We start from the raw sequence: 22,282 nt of genomic DNA, 5'->3' as shown, positions 1-22,282 counted from the left end.
GGGCTTATTTTCAGGATAGAATGTATTTTCAGGGAAACACGGTATGTTTTGAAACATTCCATATATAATTTTTTTACAAGAAACTAAAACTAGCAAAAATTGCATCAGCCAACTTACTCTATTTCCTAAACTGATCTTGTTTACATGGACTTCTAAGATATATATGTTAGTAGTCCATATATACAAGATCAAAATTTTATCAAAGCATGCCCGCCTGTTTTTGTCATTTGCTCAACCTCTATGTGGGGAAAGAATTTCCACTAGTATAACAAATGTTAAAAACAAAATAATAAACATATGATAAATATACTAAAACCGGGCAGTTACCAAGCTGCTTAGCAACTTGGGAACTATATATTCTATTTAGCATAGGAAAGGTGTGTGGGTGTAATGCTATAAATATTGTAGTTAATGCTATATTAGATTCTCTAAATTAATATTCTACTAGCTGGTGTTCTCTAAATATATTGGGTTGCAAATTCCCATCATCCCAGAACACTAGAATTGTTATTTAAGAAATCCAGAAGATGCAATATTGAGGTTTATATACAGTCTGATTAAAATGAAATATAACTATGTGACAAATGATTTATGAATCATGTACAGTCTTCTGAGACCTGCCAAATTTCTAAAAACTCTCAGCATCATAAAAACTGACATTCTTAAGACACAATAAATTACATTTATTTCTAGGAAAATACACTGGTTTAGTTTCCCAAAAGAGAGTCTTCCAAAAGAATTCTCATTCTTTAGGAGCCATGGTGGCCCAGTGGTTAGAATGCAGTATTGCAGTCTGACTCTGCCCACAGTCAGGAGTTTGATCCTGACTGGCTCAAGGTTGACTCAACCTTCCATCCTTCCGAGGTTGATAAAATGAGGACCCAGATTGTTGAGGGCAATATGCTGACTCTGTAAACGGCTTAGAGAGGTTGTAAAGCACTATGAAACATACATAAGTCTAAGTGCTATTGCTATTTACTAAGTTTGATGCTACATTCCTTAAACTATTTAAACTGATATTCTTAGGAAATGCAGTGCACACATAAAAAAAAAAGCCCAATTGGATCATGCCAAAAGTCATATTGGATAGAAATCTTGGAGTTTGTAGTTAAACACAGTTGGGGACACCGTTGAGAATTCCAACATTCTCTTTCCATGGTTGCCACTCTGATGGCTGTGAGAAACTCCAAAACACACAAAAGTATAGTTTCTGGAGGGGTGTTTGTATGTGTGTATAAAAAAACCCCACTAACAGCTTTTCCTCTGTGTATTTGTTGAAATTTACATTAAAGCTATTTTAGTTGGAAGACATAAGATTACTACATCTTGTGCTATATTGTATTAAGAACTAGATCTAGCAAGGTGAAAAAGGCAGAAGAATCAAATATAGCTTCTACTATAAATAAGGCTTGTATCTTCCCCTTGACAATTGTTAGGTTTCCTCTTAACAGTGTTTTTAGTTCTTGCAATAACTGCATTTATCAGAGAGCTGTATCCTTGAACACTACCTAAATAGTTCCTATTTCTACTCTTGGACAGGAGAAGAATGATACAACCTGGGGGAGAAAAAAGTCTTCTTCTATCCCCTATATTTTGCTTCCTGTGGCAAAGCAGTATTTGTTTGGTTAGAAACACCATAAATCTTCTAAATTTATAATAGGGACGAATAAGTGTATTTTAAAATCTCATCCTCACCATGCCAAAAAAAATACATTTTGGTTTCTTAAATAGAAGGGCCCCTTGGTGCTCTCTGAGCTTGCTTGTTTTGTTGTAGATGTTTCATTACCCAAATTAGGCAACATTGTCGGTGCTGATGATGTTATCTAGTTTGGGTAATGAAACATCTACAACAAAACAAGCAAGTTCAGAGGGCACCAAGGACCCTCATGTCAACCCTGAGCTACACATATTCTCCCTTATTAGTTCTTAAATAGAAATTATATTCTCCCTTAGAATTCATTTTCTTGGATGTGGGGATAACTTATATTAAATGTTTCCTCCTATCTTCCTTTCAACTTTTTAAAATTGACACTCCAGACCCTCAATGTTGCATGTTTTCCTTCTGTTCCACCATTGCTTTACTTATTTTGAAACAAGGCCAAGGAAGGCAAACTTGCTTGATAGAAATGCATTGTAACTGAAAAGCTGAGATAAGGAGAAGTAAAGCAAGAAAACACACTTCCTGCTTCCATATCAATTATGTAAAGGGACCAAAGTATGGAACTAATGATGTTCTGAGTGACAGATAATACTGATCAATCCTGACAAAATAGATGGATCATCTGTCCAAAAAGATTGTGTTCAACCTATTCCGGAATATCTCAAGTCCTCCTAATGGATCATATCAGTATTATGAAATGGCCCTAGATCTAACTTTGTGCTGTCCCTATGGTTTCTGAAGCAGTGAATTATACAGTTTACCTGAGACTAATTAACTTGGCCAGACAGATAGTATTTGGTCAGCTTAATCCACTGTGTGTCACTACTTACAGTCAATTTCCAAACCAATAAATTAATGCTTGCTTTTAAAGCTCTATGCAATGGGAGATATGGTAAGTTAAAGAAATACCTATCCCCATGTTAATTGTCTGCTCATTAAAATAATCTGCTTTTCTCTGTATGCCATGTGAAATTATTAATGACAAAAAATAGAGGCAACCTTCCCTTTGTATAGCTTATATCTAATTTATAGAATTTCTTTTGAGGGGGACAATCAGCTAACTGCTATTCTTTATTAATGCCATAACTTTTCATTCTCCCAGGAGTTGAAAATGTCTTGCTTTTGTTTTTTACTGTTACAAGTCTGAACTTGTTTAAACTGATGGGTATTTTTAATTATCACATCATATTTTATTTTATTTTACTGGGTTTTTTTTATAAACCAGCCTGACAACCATTTTTAAGGTTCTAGGTGGGTTTTTTTTTTAAAGTATCAAAACTATCACTGCCTTAAAAAGTCAAACCAGATTTCTATTAAGAAAAAAAATCTGTTTCTTTTTTTAAAATGAAGTTTAATACATTCAGAATTTAGATCAAAGTCTCTTCAATTATTGAAAGGTGAGGTTAAAATAAAAAAGCTCCAGATGACTATTAGCTAAGTTATAGCTATAGCTCTCAACATATAAGAAAGAATATGGAGATCTAGAAAGAGTGCAGAGAACAGCAACAAAGATGATTAGGGAACTGGAGGCTAAAACATATGAAGAACAGTTGTAGGAACTGGTTTAATGAAAAAAAGAACTAGCGGAGACATGATAGCAGTGTTCCGATATCTCAGGGGCTGCCACAAAGAAGGAGTCCAGCTATTCTCCAAAGCACCTCAGGGTAGGACAAGAAGCAATGGGTGAAAACTATTCAAGGAGAGAAGCAGCTTAGAACTGAGGAGAAATTTCCAGACAGTTAGAACAATTAATTAGTGGAATAACGTGCCTCCAGAAGTTGTGAATAGTCCAACACTGGAAGTTTTTAAGAAGGTGTTGGAGAGCCATTTTTCTGAAATGGTATAGGGTTTCCTGCCTAAACAGCGGGTTGGACTAGACGACCTCCAAGGTCCCTTCCAACTCTGTTATTCTATTCTATTCTATTCTATTCTATTCTAAAACTCCCTAAAAATTATATAACGTTTTACAGCCCAGATGTGAAAGCCCTAAAAAACAAGACATCCCAATTTTCAGATCAGAAATTATTTACTTATTGAAAGAGAAAAGGATGGTGACCCAAGCAAAATTCTTTTCAATGAGAGTCTACTGGATGGGGCCGGGGAGGCAGTAGGATGCATCCACCAGAGAGGAATGTTGCCAAAGGTTTCAGTCATGCTAGCACACAATTAATCAGATTTAAATCAACTAAGGTCTTACCTACCCCTGGCTTCTGAATGACAGAGTAAAGACAGATCTGATCTTGCTTTATATCTAGAGTTTTGAAATCTTTATTCCTTCCTTAAAGGACTGGAATCAGCACCCATAATTCCCTTGTTCATTTCAAAACAGAAAAAATAAGATCCATCAATCTGATAAATGTTCTATACTCACTAGTTTAAATAGCCCCATCTTTGAGAATGATGGGCATTCCACCATTGTCTAGTTAAAACTTATTCCAATCACAAAGATACATTGTTATTGGCTAGTGTTTCATGACCTTAAGGAAAATCCCAGCTGCAACCAGTTCTTCGTAGACAAATGTAAACTTTGTGCAAGCAATGATTCAGATTTATAAAGTTATGTAAATGAGTCATAATGCTCCAAGCCATTAAAATTTAATATCTGAAAATGAGCAAATGATAATGCTTTGATATAAGGGGCATTTATGAACCCAAATAACCACCTCTTTTTTCACGCGTTCAAGAAAATTAGGGAATTTTTTTTTAATTTAAATACAATACTGATTACATTATATGCCCATTACAGCTGCAGTTCAAGTAAGCCTCTTTCCAGTTTGTTTGGGAAAATCTGCAAATCAACCAAGATATGCCAAAATGATGTATTTACTTAATATCCCTAAGCACCAAATAGAATAACATGGCTGTGAAAAATTTGGGAGGGGAGAGGAGTTGTCCATACGCTCAGTACTAACAGCCCCATAAGATTTTTTACACCACCAAGATTACTAAGCGTGCATAAGTTATGCCTTTTTGCAATTTCTTCAGTCAGTCAAAACGGCATGCTAGCACACTGTCAGATTAATATATTGCTGGCTTTGAAGATGCAGTAATTTATTCAGGTCAAAGCCATTGACAGTATAAAGTATGCTATAAACGTTAAAAAAGGAAATCAGTGATCATTAACTTTGTTCTGCTTTAATGTTTCTAAAAAGAAATAGGTTTCCTTTTTCATTTCTCATAATTATTGTTGCGACTTTCCTTGAAAATTCCTATGAATTGTAGAATACGAAAAATATTCTGAGTTTTCTAAACACCTGAACTTCTTTAGTTGCCACAGTTCAATAGCAGGGGGTTCTTTAATTCTGAACAACTTAAAAGTATCTCTTAGTTAAGGGACGGAGTGGTTCAGTGGCTAAGACGCTGAGCTTGTCGATCAGAAAGGTTGGCAGTTTGGTGGTTCGAATCCCTAGTGCCATGTAACGGAGTGAGCTCCCGTTACTTGTCCCAGCTTCTGCCAATCTAGCAGTTCGAAAGCATGTAAAAATGCAAGTAGAAAAATAGGAAACACTTTTGGTGGGACGGTAACAGAGTTCCGTGCACCTTCGGAGTTTAGTCATGCCAGCCACATGACCACGGAGACGTCTTCGGATAGCACTGGCTCTTCGGCTTGAAACAGAGATGAGCACTGCCCCCTAGATTCGGGAACAACTAGCATATATGTGCGAGGGGAACCTTTACCTTTACCTAGTTAATAGAATTTAGTCACTAGAATGCTCACCTAGTGATATAAAAGACTTAGTTTCGCTTCTGATCTCTTGGATGCAAGTCCATTGAACTCTGGTCCAATTGCCTGCGTACACTTGTTATTTTTTCAGAGATCTGCAAAGTGATCTTGGCCAGGTTGTTTTTCAGCATCAGGTTCTCACCTGCAAAATAAAAACAATGCTTTGAGTTATATTGATGCATTTTATGCGGCACCACATTTGACATTTTTTTAGGAATTTTGCAGAATGCTGCAGCTAAGCTCCTAACTGGGTAAACAAAATAAATATTGACTTTGCAGCAAGCTCATTAAAACAGATTTACTGATTATTAATTTTATTTTTGGATGAAACACTAGTGTTCTGACCCGGCTCCCAAACATGACAAACCCTCAACGACTCCTTTATTAAGGAGCGCCAGCACCCCAGCAAAAGTCTCTCTCTCACACACAGCAGATTAACAAGTCTGTTCGGCATGCAGATGAATAGTTGTCTTCCACACCTATTAATCTCCAGCCCTGCCTTTTATTCCTAGAGCTAGGGTGGGACTTCGCTAGCAGCAGTGCATCTTCCATCCCAAGGATTGGCCCACTGCTCTCCTCTGCCTTCTGCACATCTGCGCATCAGGCACTGGACCCAGCTGTTCCTCCTCTTCCTCATCAGCCACCTACAGACCTGGGGGCTGTTGACTCTCCATCTGACGGCTGACGGATGGCCCAGGCTCCGCCTCTGTCTCTATCTCTGACAGCTCCATTCCCTCTTCCCCCTCGGAGCTCGTCAGATTGCCTTGATGCTGGCCCTAGCTCCCATGCCGCCTACTTATCTGATTTGGCTGTTGGAGGGGCCGGGAGCTGATAGGCCACAACAACTAGGTATTATATACAGCTAGTAAAGTAATGCAGGGACTATTTTCCCTTATGAACTTGCCCAACCTTAAGATTTTGAACAAGATTCTTCTCCTGATCTTATTAGCAATACTATCACATTTTATGAAATGTGAGAGAATGCCTTGTCAATTAAGATCTTTCCAAACTTCCTTCTATTGGTAGGCAAAGCTGTTCTCAAGCAAATATGCTTTTATAAAATGTGTTACATTAATTTGTATAATTACAATTCTGACTCATTTTATATTTAACCACCTTAAACACGTTTGAAGGAATATAAAAGAAAAACAGAACTCATTATGCTCATATGAAACATGCATATCTTGCATAGCTAAGTAGTACTGTGCCATAAAATATCTATAAAAAGGATAAGCATTCCTGAAGCCACCCAGATGTTTTCAATTTCAATTTCCATCAACTCTAGCTAGCTTGGCCAAGGGCAGAAAATTGTGAAGATGAATTCAAAAAAACAATAGAGTACCAGGTTGTCAACTTGTTTTAAAACATTATCATTATCATCATAATCAGTCATCCAGAATTCTTTTTGGAGTTCAGTTAAATAAAAATTCAACTCTGAATATATACATGTGGACAGCCAGAAAATGTCTTGTCCAATTCTCACTTCAGGCACAACTTGGTGGTTAACTATAGAGAGCATCCTGTTTGGATTCTAAGCCACCCCTTATTTCTAAAATTCTAGAAATCATATAAATGGCATAAAGCTAGGAAAGACTACTGAGAAAATATATGCAAAACACTAAGACCATGTACAATATCAAAATAGAAAAAACCCAGAAATGTAGATACTGCCCTCAACTATTTTGTAACTCTGTCATTAAGCAAAGCAGTCACTAAGTGGGAAATCACATGCCTGTGACTGTGTTTTCTGGCTGGAAAGAGACAAGACCACTGAGTTACACCTTCAGTTTTTTTCTGCCTCCTAACTCCCCCTGCCTTTTGGAATGCTTGAGTGCCTGCTTGTATACAGTAGAACCTCTGGTCATGAACGCTTCTGACCACAATCAAATTGGGCTTCGACCAAAAAATACACATTTTTTTTCCTGCAGTCGATTTCCTCTTCCTTGCCATTTTTTGGGGAAGCGCCAAATTTCTGAGGCCGTCGAAATGATGTCCCGGTGTTTGGAGGCCGTACGGGTCTGGATGGATGACAACCGACTAAAACTCAACCCTTCCAAGACGGAGTGGCTGTGGCTTCCGGCCTCCCGGTTCAACCAGTTGCTTCCATCTCTGGCCATCGGGGGCGTGCAACTGGCCCCCATGGAACAGGTGCGCAATTTGGGCATCCTCCTAGATGCCCGGCTGTCCATGGATGACCATGTAACAGCCGTGGCAAGGGGGGCGTTCCATCAGGTTCGCCTGATGCGCCAATTGCGCCCCTTATTGGACCGGGATGCCCTACGCAGTCACCCATGCGCTAGTGACGTCTCGCCTGGACTACTGCAATGCTCTCTACATGGGGCTTCCCTTGAGATGCACTCGGAGACTGCAGTTGGTCCAGAACGCGGCCGCGCGGGTGATTATGGGGAGGACTAGATACTCCCCTGTAACACCTCTCCTGCGCGAGCTGCACTGGCTTCCTGTAGTCTACCGAGTGCGTTTCAAGGTTTTGATTATGATCTTTAAAGCGCTTCATGGCACAGGGCCTAGTTACATGCAGGATCGCATCCTGCCCCATACATCCCTACGACCAATCCGCTCACACAGAGAGGGACTTCTTCGGGTGCCGTCCGCCAAACAGTGTCGGGGGGCGACACCCAGGAGCAGAACCGTCTCTGTGATGGGCCCAGCCCTGTGGAATGACCTCCCCCGTGACATCAGGACTACTTCCGATCTCCGCTCCTTCCGTGTACAGCTGAAGACCCACCTCTTTCAATTATCTGGCCTGGCTCAACCGTAAACTTTTCTTACTCCTCCTGACAGTTCTTTTAAATTTTAAAAACTTTAAATTTTAAATTGTGTTTTACAATTGGGGTATTTTTAATGGTGACTTTTAATTGTCCAATGTGATGTAATTTGTTACCTCCTCCGTGCATGTATGTCCTGTATATATGTATGTTTATGTGTTGTATATGTTTTATATGCTCCACTGTACGCCGCCCCGAGTCCTGTCTGGAAAGGGAGCGGCTAATAAATTTAAATTTATTATTTATTATTATTATTCCAAAATTAGGTACGGGTCATGACCAAATCGGGTTGCGACCAAAGTTATGGAACGAATTATGGTTGTGACTAGAGGTTCTACTGTACTTTGAAAGCAATGCAATTATGTCAGCAACATGTGGCTGGGAGCTGCAGGTACACTATGCAAACAATTATTTTCTTGAAATTCCTTTCTCTCCAAATCTCTCTGTGCTGAGTGGGGGAGAAAGCTAAGGATTTCTGTAGACAATCTATCCTTTGCCTGACTGTTTCCCACTGCTGCCATGATTACATTGTTTTCATTATAGTAGAAGACCAAACAGCTTCCTCTCTTGTAATCCCTTCCTCTCCAATCTGTTTGTGCTGAAGAGGGGGAGAAAAAACAGGTCTGGCATGGGATAATGTATACTGACTGCAATTGTGATCACATAACTAAGGAATGCTCAAAAGCTCATAAATGGTTATAAATTGTCTGTAAAGTTATTTTTCAGCACCATAGTAACTCCAGTCACTGAACAAGCAAGAACTACCTGTACATGTCTTTGTTAGAAGATGCAGAAAGTCAACCCCATCACTCTTTACAACAGAAATGCCTGAGATTCTTCACTGAATTGACTAAATTCCTCGTTGTCATATAGAGAAAAGTTGTGTTTATTCTATAGTTTGGAGGAGAGAATCAGAGTAAGGAAGAAAGAAAAAGCCATGATTGCTGAGCCATTTAAAGACTCATGGGGTGTGTAAAGAAGAATTGGTTTTTTCTTCATTGAGAGAAGTTGACTAGCTCTTACAGGCTTGCAGTCTTCCCCAGGGATGGAGAAGAGGACAACAGCTGAATCAATTTATTAGTTTCTGTTAGTTCAGACCAAAGAAAGGTTGACAAAGGAAATGGGTAATTAGACTGTAGAGACAGATTGGACACACTGCTAGTCAATGCAATATCCTGGGTATATTTATTAGATGTATTCAATGACACCTGGAAGTCCCTGTGAACCAACAAGCGTTTAGCAGAATTATTAGTGTTGAGAAGCTGGGCTATAAACTATGATCAATGATTAAATGAGTTCTCTTTAAACTTTTAATTGTAAATGAGAGCCCGGAAGTTTATACACTGCACAAAGACAGTAAACACATTTTAATTCTGACTGAAGCTTAATAAGAGGGATTTGTATATTCCACTTCTATTGGAGGATATGGCACAGAGGTTTAATGACCCTGGAAGTGCCAGCCAGAAATGTTCTGTACTCTGGCTGTTCGAGCTCAGCTCTGAGAGATGAAGTAAGCTCCCATCACTTGATCCTTAGCTCCAAGCAGTTCAAAATCATGTAATATTGTGAGTAGATAAAGGAATATCACTTCGGTGGGAAAAAACCTAGAGGCATTATGCAAAGAGTGGAAGCCAGTGAAAGCTGTTCTGAATGGGGGAGAAAGCTAGGGATTTCTGTAGGCAATCTATCCTTTGCCTGACCATTTCCCACTGCTGACATGATTACATTGTTTTCATTATAGTAGAAGACCAAATAGCTTCCTCTCTGGTAATCACTTCCTCTCCAATCAATCTCCGACCTGATCAGATGCGAAGCATCATGACGCAAAATGAGGAACCCGAAAGAGCCAGCAAACCAAATATCACTAGTTAATTGGTATAAAGCTAGTTCGTCCCCCAAAGTGCACCAAGGATAGATGTGCAAGAGCTGAACAGAATGAACTACCAATCTAATCTGGCAGAAGCTGGGACAAGTAACGGAAGCTCTTTCCGTTACGCGGTGCTAGGGATTCGAACCGCTGAACTGCCAACCTTCTGATTGACAAGCTCAGAGTCTTAGCCACTGAGCCACTGCGTATTATCTCATTATACAGGACTTTAAAAAAGGCCTAGGTAACAGTTCCTGCATATTTTCACTGAAGACATCTTCTTTATTCTCTACCTGAAAAAGAAAGAAAAGACCACTTTTGCTATGGAGGAATGGTTTAAACTAGATGCTACTAATTTTGTAGATGCTGCCCTCCACCATCCCATAAGTCTACATCTATTATCTGCAAGTATTATAAATGACTGGAAGTGGCGGGTTCACATCTGTGACTTCACGTCTCTATCTTAACACAATGCCAAGCACAATACAATGGATACATCCCTGCTATCATTCAACTTTAGAATTGAAGCTTCTCATTCATTGCTATCCATGCCAAATCTGGTGAGGAGGCGGTGACTAGAGAAAACAGTAGCTTAAAGGTGTCACTGCGTTAATTGGTTTGCCAACTTGTGCTTATATTCTGAGTTATACAGTAGACTGAACTGTTTCTTATCTGACAATGATTATTGCGCATGTCAGACATAATACGTCACACATTCTTTCCTTTCCTTCTGATCTTCCGTTCGCCTGCCAAGAGGACGCAGGCACATAACTCTGCCAAAATGTAGTTAATTGAGTTAGCAAGATTTGTATTTTATTTTATTTTATATTAAAGTGTTTTTATTAGAATATGTTTTCGGGTTTTATTTCTGCTTTTTCAGAAATATGCTACTAGGAGAGCCAACGGTTCACGCCTCCTTAATTCAGGGTGAAACTTCCCCTGACAAAAGGATAATCACAAAGGATCTGAGTGCTTTTAGACTGGCTATGTTTGCTGGATGCTATTAGAAGCCTGGCAGCCAATAAATCTTACAGAGTATGCTCAAACATAGAAATAATTGTGGCATTAGGTGTATTATATCTAATTAAAATACTGAAACTGGTAAAGCTCCATGCTTTTTAAAAAATTTGTCACCTTCACATGAGCCAGATTAGCCTAAGAAAAATAGTTCACAAAAATCAAGATTGGGATTGACTTTACATTCTTCCGTTAACTTATTTGCTTCTTAAATCTAACTATGCACTTTTTAAAATTCTGTGCTTAGAAAATGAGACACTAGTTTAACATTCTGCTGCTGGACTAGTAAAAAAGAATAATGGGAAAACAACATACAGATATACAATCTTGCATTAAACCTGAGAATGCTTTTACCTAATATTTTACAAAAATATAATTACTGAATCATTATTTGCATGATTTTCTAATCTAGAAGTAAGCAAGCTTTTTTGCTAATGGGCACATTTAGTATGCAGAGAGTATGCCAGAAAAATTGAAAAATCATTAGAGGATTTGCCTGCTCGAAAAATGTTTGTCCTCATGGAGACATCTAACTGCAAAATAGTGAAATTGCTCCTTAACACTCCCACAGTAATGTTTCTACCACTTTTTTTTCCCCTTTTGGGCACACTTCCAAATAAAGCGCTGCATACCACCAACCTATCAATTTTATATTCTAAAATGGTTATCAAGTCGATGAGAAGTGCAAAAGCATTAAATATATATACAAGTGTTTTAAGTTTCACTTTCCCTGTGTTCCTTATATATGCATCTATGGGTAAAGAACTATAAAAAAGTAAAAATCAGATGGGACAGGGACCCCCGGAAATACCAAGAAATTATCCATGAACACTAGCATTTAGTACATTAATGGTGATAAATGATATTTACAGTGCTTTCAAAGGAATCCTAATCTGCCCTATCACTATCATGGCAAACAGATCAACTGCTACTAGACAAGACTTATGGGAAGAAACTGAATTACTGAAATGCCGCAATAAATCTACACATAAGACAACAAATAAATAAATTTTACTGCCAAGGGCCATGCCAAGAAATACCTGCTGTTTAAATTTCGGAGCTGCAAAATAATAATGCTAAAGAACCGGTGGGATCCACAAAATAGACAAATTAATAGAAAATGAAGAAGCTAAAGCGCTCTAGGTCTTTGGCATTCAAAGAGATAAGCATTGTCACATAACACCTCGAACTTAACTATTGATATGAAACACAAAAGAGTCTGGGTAGTGGATGTAATAGTATTTGCAGACAGTGAAATAGTAGAGAAAAAAATCACAAAATAAAGAAACCTTTGAACAGAAGTTGAACAACTATGGCAAAAGAAAGCAAAGACAGAATCAAATACCAAGTGCCTTGGATGCAATCCAGTGGTGGGTTTCTGCAGGTCCTCACCGGTCCATGCGAACCGGTTGGTAACCGGACCCGGAAGTAACTTCTGGGCCCTGGGAACCGGCACCGGCCCTGTCACTCGCTCCCTCCATCCCTCAGATCACTGCTTGCTTGCTCCCCCCACCTGTCCCCAGACATGCCTAAGATGCCTGGCCACCAGCAAGTATGGGCGCGGGGGTGGGGATGGCGGCAAGAGATTACACAGCGTGGCTGGCATCTTTGGCAAGTTTGGGGACCTTGCAAAGTTTTGCAAGGTCCCCGGACTTGCCCAGCAAAGCACGGGGCGGCGGGGCAGCAGTAGCTTGCGTGGCGAGGCCTGGCCGCCAGCAAAGCACCTCCCCAGACTTGCCCAGCAAAGCACCGGGCGGCAGGGCAGCCCCTTGCTTTGACAGCCGCCTCGTTTCCAATTGGGGTGGGGAAGAAATCCATCTTTTCTGTCCGGAATGCTTGGCTCGCTCCCCCCGCCCGACGCGATCTCCTTTCATTCTCCCTCTGCCTCATTCACTCGTTCGGGCAGCAGAGAACGAAAAGAGATCGCATAGCCGAGGACAAAGGAGCCTGCACCCTCCTTTATTCAAACGTTCAGGCGAGGGGGGGGCTTTCTCACACGCCTTTTCTCTGAAGCCGCGCCGGATTCAGCAAGCACCAGGCAGCGCGTGCCCTTGAGCTTGTGCAGCAGCCGAAGAACAGGAGGCGAGGATTCAGCTGCTGCACAAGCCCATGGGCATGCGCTGCCCTCTTCTCTCTGATAGCCGCCTGGTTAAAAAGGAGGAGGCGGCTCCGCTGGTCCGGAGCCCATCCGGGAAGATGAGGAACGCGAGGGGGATCCCTCCCCCCGTGGATAGGCTCTGGACCAGCGGAGCCTCCTTCTCCTTTTTAACCAGGCGGCTATCAGTGAGAAGAGGGCAGCGCATGCCCGTCGGCAAGAAGTGCAAAGGAGGAGCAGAATGGCCTTAATCACCTCGAGCTGCCCAGTCAAAAAAAACCTTTCTCTTCTGTAGAAAAAAAAAGGAAAAAAATTCCAGAGACTAACTGAAGGAGGGAATTCCTCAGTCAGGGCATCCTTTGCTCCACCACAGCAGCCTTTTCAAGCAGGATCAGACTAGTTTGAAAGCCTCACCTTCTACTTCGGTGGGGAAATTCCCTGCCGCCCAGGCTCCATCCCGCAGAAAAAATCCCCTTCGCCGAAGCTCAATAGGCGAGCGCTGCCTCCGCCCACTAGAATCTCCAGAGAGAACTTTGCAACTAGTTGAGAAGCGGCGAGCAATGGACTTGAGCGTTTGCACGCATTCAGCCAAGGTCCTGCTGAGCCACGCTACTTTGGACAACCTGATGGATTTTACAATGGACGTGCATCCCCGGAAGGTGTTGAAGAAGGACAGGCAGCTCAGCCTGATCCAGGACGACAGGCGCGACAGTGGCTTACAGACAGATGGGGGGGAGAGGCAGAGACAGACAGACAGACAGAGAGACACACACACAGAGTGAGAAACACACAGAGACACATACACAGAGGGAGGGAGGAGATACAGAGAGAGAGAGAGACACACACACACACACAGACAGACAGACAGAATGACAGAGAGAGACACAGAAGGAGGGTGGGGGATAGATGCAAAGAGCCACACAGAGAGTGAGAGACAAACAGACAGACAGAGAGAGAGAGACAGAGAGAAACAGAAAGAGAAAGAGAGAAAGAGAAAGAAAAAAAGAAAAAGAAAGTGGGAGAGGGAGATAAAAGAAAGATAGATAGATAAAGGGAGAGAGAGACAAAAGGAAGGAAGGAAGGAGAGAGAGGGAGAGAGAAAGAAAGAAAGAAAGAAAGAAAGAAAGAAAGAAAGAAAGAAAGAAAGAAAGAAAGAAAGAAAACTTATGACCACAATTGAGTCCAAAATTTTGGTTACTAAGCAAAAGTGTTGTTAAGTGAGTTTCAGCACATTTTTCAAATTGGCCACGCCTACCTGGTCACGACTGCTGAGCCACTCCCACAAAACAGGCCACACCTACAGAATAGGTTCTAAAAAAATTTGAAACCCACCTCTGGTGCAATCTCAAAACATCTGGAGCACCATTTGAACACCATCAGCCTTGATAAAAGCACCATCTGTTAATTGTATAAGGCAGCTTTACTTGGAACAGCTTACATGTTGTGTTGTTTATCTACTAAACAACAATGTGTCAGTGTTCCAAATATCATGCAGAATTAAATCAGAGTCCAAGGCAAAACTTTCCTTAAAGTTCCAATTTAATAAGACAGACATCTTAGCACATCTGTGGAATTCCAACTCTGATTTGCTTCCTGGAATTCCACCCAGTTGAAAGTTCATGATCTTATGCCCACTCCCATAATTCCATCACATGGTCCAATCTTCTTCTTCCACGCTGGCATCTACACCCCTTTGCTTCCGGTCAGGTGTCGGGGTGCGGAGACAAAAGATGACCTTGGCTTCTAGAAAAGAATGACAACAACACATTCCACAATTCTACTCCTTTCTATTCCCCCCTCCCAACTACTACACTAATGAAACAGCATAGGAAAATAATAGAAAGTGTGGCAGGCCAAAGATCCTAAAAGAAACATAACTACAGGCCTGACACAATGTTTGTCCCAAGTGTTTGAGAAGGACTTACAGATGGGTAAAAATGCCAAATTTATCTGGTCCAGACATCTGGCTGACTATATGACCAACAACAACACAACAACAGTAATAATATTCATTCACATATTTAATGTCTGTAAAATTCTGCACTAATTTTAACGCAAGTTATATAGGTATCTGTTCCATATAGCAGTCAACATGCTGGAGAAGACCCGGCTAAGCCCAAGGTAGGGGTCAAATATGTCATAAGTCTCTAGTTCCTTCATGCCCACATGGAATCTAAGTGCAGCCCACCTTTAATGTGATTGACTCTTATGCTATATGTTCTATACAGCGGTCAACATGTAGGAGATGACCAGGCTAAGCCCAAAGGAAGTCAAATATGTCATCAGTCTTGAGTCCCTTCGTGACCATATGAGATTTACCATAAATCCAGCCTACCTTGAATTCCACTGACTCTTATCAACCGCCAACTCATTTTGACTGTTAGTAGTTCAGATTCTTGTGAAGAACTTTAGCATACAATAAATATAAATATAATATATATATATATATATATATATATATATATATATATATATATATATATATATATATATATATATATATATATATATATATATATATATATATATATATATATATATATATATATATATATGCTACTGAAAAGAATAAAATGTACTACTCCTTTATTTCAAATGCTCTGAATACTCAGGAACAACATTTGGAAACAGGTCAATTTACTACTGACCACTGTCTTGAGATCATAATAGTTAAATAAGCATCCGACAGGTCAAGGTTCTTCAGAGAGAATACATAACACCAATTATGGGTAGGCTGATAACAGTGAAAAGAAAGGAAAACTCAAATTGTTTTTTCCCCTTTTAACTTTTTTTATTTTTGTTTTAATATTCCATCTGCTTACAACAAACATTCATGTTTCAAACATGGAGTATTCAATCTTCACCAAGATAATTTGCTGAAGGTACATAGTCACACCTGGAAGAAGGGTATGCACAGAGCCCTGAGTAGCAAAACAGAATGATCTAAGACAGATTTCCATTTGAGATAAGACTAGGATAGAGATGGTAGGCAGTATTATCCATGTGGCTAGGCTCCATCAAAACATGTGCTACAGCTACGGGCATCATGTAGGCAGAATTGGTCTTTGATGGCAGCAGAGAAAGCAGGGGTAATTTTCAATAACACTATAAATTAATTGTAAATGCATCTTTAGGGTTTTTCAGAATTACCTTTATGGCAAAAACAAACATTCTTGTGGGTACACAAGAATAAAATTGAATTAAAAGATGGAGACCATCGAGCAAGGAATAATATTAAAAGAGTATCTGGCTAAAGGATCTGACCTCTCTCTCTTTTTTATAAAGATTTTTTTTAATTTTTTGAATAAACACAAACAGACAAAACACAAAAAACCAAACAAACACAAAACCATCTTCCATTACAAATTGTAGAAAGTGTGTCGACATCCCTCATCCTAGCTTTCTGATGCCTCCTAGCCTTGCTTGCCTTCCATCCCTTGTGGGTGGCCACTCTCCCAAAGCCCATGATAGTTATTTATTTATTTATTTATTTGATTTGATTTCTAGACCGCCCCCTCTCCCCGAAGGGACTCGGGGCGGTGTACAGGTACCAAATTAAAAACCATACAAATAATCATAAATATAGTTAAAATCAAATTAAACTTTAAAACCTGTACAAATTTATAAAAATTAAAAACTTAGCCTAAGACCACCCACGAAATTTAAAAATACAGACTGAACATCAATACAGGTTGAACATCAATAAGTCTTCTTGTAGTATCAAGAGTGGCTGAGGGTTCAGAGGTGGCACACATCCATGGTTTCCTGATTGCCAGGGCTATTTGGGAAATCTAAGCTGGAGAGACCTGGTCTGTCCCGAACTTTTGAAGCTGGTGGGCTCTGGATAAAAGTCAAAACCTGAGCTTGATGCTGAGCTAGAGGTTTTTGTTGAAATCCTGGTTCAAGTTTTGGAGAAAGACTTATTTCACTTTAAACTTGTGACTGCTTTCATCAAACCTTAGGTGATTTAGAAAGAAAGAGAGAAAGAAAGAAAGAGACAGAGAAAGAGAGAAAGAAAGAGACATAGAAAGAAGGAAGGAAGGAGGGAGGGAGGGAAGAGAGAAAGAAAGAAAGTGGGAGAGATACACACAAGAAAGAAAGGAAGGAATGGAGGGAGAGGAAGAGAAAAAAGAAAGAGGCAAAGATAGAAAGAGAAAGAGAGAGAAAGAAAGAGAAAGAAGGAAAGAGAAAGAAAGAAAGAAAGAAAGAAAGAAAGAAAGAAAGAAAGAGAACTTATGACCACAATTGAGCCCAAAACTTTGGTTGCTAAGCAAGAGCATCGTTAAGTGAGTTTCACCACATTTTCCAAGTTGGCCATGCCCATGTCACATGACTGCCACCCCACTCCCAACTGGTCACGACTGCCAAGCCACTCCCACCCAGTCACATGACAACCAAGCCACTCCCATAAAACAGGCCACACCTACAGACGAGGTTCTAAAAAATTTTGAAACCCACCACTGTAGCGGGGTCTAAAACGTCAACATATTGTAATTGCCAGATCAATTTATATCTACCATAATTCTGATGGCATTACTCAGAGTCTCTTTTTCACATTTATCCCCTTGCCTGGATTCAGGAATCTTTATTGTAATAGTTGGGCTTCTTCCTCTGTGTTGCCAGGATCTTTTAAACATTCTATCACTTGTACTCAGTTTCATGCCTACATTATTTACATCATCAATTGGTCTTCTGTGAAACAAGTTTCACAGCAGAAAACCATGGTTGTTTTTTTAAAACATAGTACTTTAGGGCAATGATCTCAATATATGAGATTCTTAAAAGGACTAAAATAAAAGATCTGCCAAGTTGTTCACCAAGCACAGAAAAGTCCCATATACAGAATTCCTGTAACAGAAGGAAAATTATGAGAAACTGCTCATTTTAGTGGTTTTAAGATTGGCATAGGTGGCCCTCCACTCCCACAGAAAGATCAGCCTTTGAAAAATATTTTGTTATGATAACTGACAACTGTTGAAGAGTCTGGGATTAGAATCTGAATATTCAAGAAACTGGAATTTACTTTAAATATTCCAGATGCTTGGCAATTTGCAAGCACCTTTACTGCAGTAACCTTTTAGGTAAACTTACCCAGGAGTAAGCCCCATTTAACGCAGTAGCATTTCCGAGAAGACATGCATACATTTGGTGTTAATTATATGCAATGTATTGTTAATCATATTACTTGATTATCAAAGCTGGTTTTCCATTTTCTTAAACACTAAACATAAGGCTGTCTTTCCTATTTTTAGTTTCAAAACAAGTATGCAGAAAGCATATAAACAACTGTTCTCCATAACTTGTAAGCAGCACCCCGATTTAGAAATTTAATTCTATACAAACTAAACACCACCTACTGGATGTGCCAACAACTTGTCACACAAAACACTAAGTGGAAAGTAAACCCTGAATCACACTGAAATGAATGTTCTCCCCCAGAATCTTCTTGAGGGTGTCAGGCAGACAGTACATGTGAAGAAAGGAGAAGAGAGGGAACAGAGCATCACAAGCAAATTTGTTCTTGTAGTGTCTTTCCCAAAAGCCAATATATTTCTCTACAGGAATAGCTCATGACATTGTATAAACTGGAAATTTCCACAGCAATTCAGAATCATTAGGCTTTTCCATTATAGTTTCACAATCAGAATGCATTCCAAAGCCTACCACAGCTCCAAATTAACTGCAATGATAGTCAACTTAATATTTTCTAATGTTGGGGGATAGCTGACTAGCTGGAGGACAGAAATGGTGTTCATGCTGGAGAAGAATAAGTAAAACATTTAAGCCCACTGGATCCATCAAACCAGGGATATGGCAAAAAAAAGAAGAGAACAGAATGTGGACTAGGTTTTCAGAGCAACAGACAAGGGCTCTTCCTACATAGCGAGGCTACACTCCCCCCCCCCCCCCAAGGGATGCAGCAATGGCTGGGATGCACCTGAAGGAGTTAGGGGAAGATTGACATGATATAATGCGATATTAGGTTGGTACAGCGAAGGTGTAAGTTGGGAAAGTATGTAAAAGTAGAATGTCAATGTATTTGGATGTTGGACAGCTCTAGGATTAACTGAAACAGCAGAACACCTTGCAACCCAGAATTGTACAGTACAGCTGAGGTACTGCATAGGAATTTGGAGGAGGAGCTTTAGAATTAAGGTGCTCAAGTATAGAGATGGGAATCCGTATCACAACTGTGATGTAATGAAAATGATATGGCAGGAATAACTGTCTATGTTATTATAAGATCATATAAAGGGAACACACAGATCAGTACTCCTGAACCAGCAATGCTACTCTTCAGCCCAGTTGTTTGGATTGTTGAATACCTTGGACTCCAAGGTATTCAAGTCTTATCCTGGACCAAGTCTGTCCAGAATAAGACCACACTTATTTACAACCTAGTGGCAGATGAAAGTACATACCTAGCATATATTACTGAAATCTAGTTGAGCATCATGAGAAATATTGCCTTGTCAAGGACTTGTCCTCGTGAGTTTCAGGATCTACACCAATCTAAAAACCTGTTGTGGGCTGCCAGTGGCCAGCAGAGCTAGTGGCAGACTCAGACAGTGAGGAGGTTGGACAAGTCCTGGAGTCTAGGGAAGGCTCTGATGAGTGCTCTGCATTGGAGGCAGAGATGGGGCCAGGTCCGTCCGCCAATTATCAGCTGCCTTCAGAGTCAGAGATCAGTGAGGCAGAAGAACAGCTGGAGCCTGTTCCCAATGTGCATGTGCACAGAGCTGCCAAGAGAAGTGAACAGTTAAGGAACAAGGGCTTACTCGGGAATAAAGACACAGGTGGACAGTGAATGGCTCCTCCCATAGGGAATAAAGAGGAACAAAAGAGGAGGGGAGTTTGCAGGAGACAATTAGTTCAATTCATTAGGGTGGAGATCTGTTCCTGACTTCTTGCCAATAATTGCTACTACAGCGTAGCATTTGGAAGATATCGGCCTGGCGGCTCTCCAAGCTTGATGAAGGTCTGTAGTTGTGAAATCTCATGAAAGACTGTTTGGCGGGACTTTGCTGGAGAGAAATTTCCTTTAACCTAATTAAAAGAGGTTTTATTGGGACAAGGAGTCTGCTTCATGATCTTGGGAAGCCTAGGTCAGAATACCAACAATATTTTGCAAAAGAAGCCCCATGCGTGAAAGAACTACCCCAGACTGGCACACAAAGGGAGACACCCAGTGAGATGTGAATGGAGACCCTGGATAATGCACAAATAGATGCCCAGCTACACCAGTGTGAAAGTAAGTGCCACAAAAGAAGCCCCGTGATAGAACGCTGATGCTAAGTGTGGTGAACATAGCAGCAACAGGTAGGACTGGACAGGGGGCAGCTGATGATAGCATTACTTCTGAACTTTCCTCTTGTCAGATTGATATTATGATTTTTAACTTAGCCTATAAAACCAGCAAGTTGTTCCTAAACGAGAATCTGAATACAATAAAAATGTCAAAAACATTTCATGCCCACCTACTTATTCTCTTATTTATTTCAATGGATGTGTACTACATAGAAAAATCCCTTTGTATTCTTCTCTCTCAGAGAAATGTATTAATAAATACAATTGACTCGAGATCTCCTAAATATGGTCGTTATTTTTAAAGAAAAAACATGGCCATTAGAATCTATGTATCGTATCAGTCACAAGCATAACTAAGGAATACAAGCAAATGCCTACTGCTACATGTACAGCTTAAAGCAACTTGTGTGACACATTGCGTACATGAATAGATAGTCTTTGGCTTAGGACCATAATGGACCCTGCAAGACACCAACATCACTAATCATCTCACTTAGCAAGGCACCAAGTGATCATCTCACTTAACAATCCCCATCCCTCCTCTCCCCAATGTGGTCGTTAAACAACCTCATGGATTGTTAAATAGAACATGGGATGCCTCTCAGATAAGAAGACCTAGTGCAGTGGAATTTACATTCAGGAAGAACAAGGGGCTGCTGTGCCCCTCAGCCTCTCTACAGGCTTTATGGCTCTGTCTCAGAAGCAGATGACATTACGCAGCAGCCACAATTCATTGTGTCCACTCCCGAATTGGTGCCCACTTCTGGCATGGAGCCACATGGCCCCCACTGTGTAAGAAGGATGCACAGTGCAGTAACTGCTTCCAGAATGAGATCTACAGTAAAACATAAGTGACAGATCAGTGATGGGGGATGAGGAGTAGAGGGTAGAACCCAGAGGCAAGTCCAAGATTTATAAGGACCCAAGACCTATAAGGACCCAATGGGAGTCACAAAGCAGGGCCAAGGCCTGCAGGGACCCAGTGGGGCAGGATGGGAGAACATAGGCATCCCTGCAGTTACTCATAAGGATGGTCAGATTACCAGGAATCCAGATTTTGTTCAGGTGACCACAAAATTGCAGTGGCTGTAACTTCCAAGCTAGGTCTTAAGTAGCTTTTCAGGGGTCGGTCACAACTTTAGAAGAGTTGCTAAGCATTTGGTCGTAACTCGGGGATTACCTATATATATGTTCTGAGGCTCCTGAATCAATAGCTCATAGTAATAATGTTAAGGGAACCCAATATTTGGTTTGGAACCACAGTAATAGGCAAATATTCTTAATACATAAATAAATAAAACTACAATCACTTGCCCACTAGAATTTGATACCTTACAAGAGAATCTATTTTCCATTAAATATGATTATTCCTTTGCATACATAACTTAAGCTCTGCTAACAATGAAAGGAAAACAAAGGAGAAAATTCAGTTCCCCCTTCAAGCGGCATAATGGTTAACAAAGGTAAATTTAAGAAGCAAACCGTTTATTGGAGAAATGTCTTATTTTGTGTAACAAAATAATTCCTATCCAACAGCTTATTCAGTTTCTTGAAAGAACATAGTGAAATAAACATTGAAAGCCACAAACACACTGCACACAGGCACAAATGTAAATGCACATAGACATAGTCAAACAATATTAAAGTACTATATGTACAGTATGTTCTAGTAATGAAAGCAAATCTGCCATATTATCAGTAAGAGACAGGGCACTTTTAACAGTTTTGTTGCCATTACTCATTGACAAGACCTTCATTACATGTCATCAGTGACCCTGAGAAATGGACAAGTACTGTTTGACAGCTGCAAAGGTCAGACATTAAG

The 22,282-nt window shown here is 40.2% G+C and overlaps 1 protein-coding gene across 1 annotated transcript in view; it reads right to left on the bottom strand.

Annotated features, from left to right (window-relative positions):
• FARS2 (phenylalanyl-tRNA synthetase 2, mitochondrial) overlaps positions 1–22,282 on the bottom strand; it is a 226,236-nt gene that overhangs the window by 182,006 nt on the left and 21,948 nt on the right. Inside the window, exon 2 of the mRNA XM_081951382.1 lies at positions 5,379–5,526. The gene's annotated coding sequence lies outside the window, so the exon portion shown is untranslated. The remainder of the gene's footprint in view (positions 1–5,378; positions 5,527–22,282) is intronic.

The sequence above is a fragment of the Natrix helvetica genome, assembly GCF_964273705.1.
Source record: "Natrix helvetica genome assembly, chromosome: 4".
Lineage (NCBI taxonomy): Eukaryota > Metazoa > Chordata > Lepidosauria > Squamata > Natricidae > Natrix > Natrix helvetica.
Note: the sequence above shows the minus strand (reverse complement) of the source record. Positions and strands in the feature narration are given on the sequence as shown.